Source organism: Etheostoma spectabile, chromosome 10, assembly GCF_008692095.1.
Source record: "Etheostoma spectabile isolate EspeVRDwgs_2016 chromosome 10, UIUC_Espe_1.0, whole genome shotgun sequence".
Lineage (NCBI taxonomy): Eukaryota > Metazoa > Chordata > Actinopteri > Perciformes > Percidae > Etheostoma > Etheostoma spectabile.
This window is the reverse complement of record NC_045742.1, coordinates 16,278,830-16,281,043: the sequence shown is the minus strand read 5'-3', so window position 1 is coordinate 16,281,043 and position 2,214 is coordinate 16,278,830. Positions and strand designations below refer to the sequence as shown.

Here is a 2,214-nt window from a genome sequence, read left to right as displayed (position 1 = left end):
GAGAGAGAGAGAGAGAGAGAGAAAATGAACGACATGAAAAAATTCAACATAACACTAGACATGTTCGAAAAGGGATGTCAACATCTGTAACATAAAATGAATCACATTTTTCATTACATTTAATGTATCATCTCAATATCAATCTGCAAAGTAACCTGTAACTAACAGCTGTAAAATAGTAGTGAAGTAAAAAGTACAATACTTCCTTCTGAAAAGTCTAAAGTGGCATGAAATAGAAGTCAAGTACATCAACTCTGTACTTAAGGCTACTTACTTTAATAGATACACTCAGTTACTTTTATTCATCATTACTTTTTTTTTACGTCAGTCATGTTTTATTGTGTTAGAAACAAAACTAACTCACTTCCATTATGCAATGTTATGAATTGGTCACACGGTGGCGCCAACACCCTAGACAGACGAAATTTTCCGTTCACATAGCCTACTGAATTCAGTGATGTTTCTTTACACACGTAACTCTGTACATTAGTTATACAACGTTGTTTTTACATGTGTATTGCTTATCAAACTTAGAGAATGGTAGCACAGCTTCAGCCTATTAATAAATATACCGGTAGATCCACTCTCAAGACCGTTTACACGACAGGTAGGCTATGGGCTAATTGACAGGTCCACCACAAAGTTGATTGCATTTAGTTATATGTAACTTTAATTCATTGTAAGACCATTCAGAATGTAGACACATTCTAATAAACGTTTGCAGCAGCAGTGGGGAATGAAGGGGCAATTGGCCCTGATGAAGCATGCTGGGACTAGAAAGGTAGCTACAGAAGCACAGGAAGGGTTTCTGCTGCACCCCGCCCGTCGAGTCGCAGCAACAGCAGCATAGATCCTCCCCGCCTGGTGTTTAAATCTTAAGGGACGAACAATATGTGGATTTTATACACAATGGGATCACTGTAGGAGGCCATAACATCACGTAAGTGTACATCCTGCCAGGAAAACATATCAAACAGCTATTCACTGAAAATGGATCAGAAACTCTCTTCTGTGTGATAGCTTATTATAGGACTGTATGTGCGATCCAGTTCAGTGTGAACAGTAACAGCCCACAGCATGACCACAGGGACATGCAGACACTGCTCCACGTAATAGTGACTATATTATGCCGCACGAATGAGAAAATTACTGTTTGTGCATTGATTTTTACCAATCCAGGTACCTCAAATACTTTTATTCAAGTGAAGTATAAGTGTTTACTGCTGAGTCTCACCACCTGTTCCTGAATTGGACTAAAAAAAATCACTCTAATTCAGCATCACCAAGTTTTTAGGAGTAATATATTACATATATGCGGCTATGAATGATATATGAACAAACCCCTTCTGGAAAAACTTTAAGAATATAGATAGGATTAACTGCAAAGTTTGTGTGTAACTGCTACTGAAGTGAAGGTGTTCAAAGTCTGAAAAAATTCTAAGTCGGACAAAACAGCCTCTAGGAGAAAATGCAAGTGCAAATAGACAAAGTGCATGAAACTTAACACCAAATGTGTATTTTGGATGTTTTTTTCCACTATAGTCTAAAAAAAAATACACAATGCAGAAACAAAATGATCCACAACCTCAATATTGAAAAACAATGTTTTTGCCTGATGTGTCTCCACAAGCTGAAAATCAGTAGTTTAACAGACAGTTTTAGGTAAACTCCAATGTGCAAGAGTAAAAAATGAGTGTCATACACGCTTTGTAAATGTATTTTTCTGGGGTTGCAATGGGGTTCCCTTGAACTTTTAAAACATTAACCAGGTTGTCATTCCAGGTGCGTGTTTAAGCCTGTCAGATAGCGTTCTTAGAAGTCTGGAGTTTGCTTGTTCTCCTTGTGGTATAGCGTGGGGTTTCTCCCACAGTCCAAATGCAGGTTAGGTTAATCCTTGAAATTGACTCCAAACGGCCCTTAGGTGGGAAAATCAGCGAATGTCATGTGATTGCATTATCTGTACACTTATCTAGGAAACGTGGTTACAGATAATGTGTGTATAGTATTAGTTAAAATGTGTAGGACTGTGGCCTAAATGTCACTTTTTTACAAAGAAGAATTAGTGAGTGACAGAAGAAGGAAGAGGATCTTGTGGTTTGTCTCTATTTTGGCAAAAAAATGCAATGACATCTGATCATTAGCTGTCCTTGAACTTGCTGATGTTTGCTCTCTTTCTCACACACACACACTTACTCACACACACACACACACACA

General features: G+C 37.9%; 1 protein-coding gene across 1 annotated transcript in view; it reads left to right on the top strand.

The window, feature by feature from the left end:
* Nucleotides 1-864: 864 nt before the first annotated feature.
* The window catches only part of LOC116696329 (solute carrier family 43 member 3), a 28,063-nt gene continuing 26,713 nt past the window's right edge, over nt 865-2,214 (top strand). The window contains exon 1 of the mRNA XM_032527203.1: nt 865-940. The gene's annotated coding sequence lies outside the window, so the exon portion shown is untranslated. The remainder of the gene's footprint in view (nt 941-2,214) is intronic.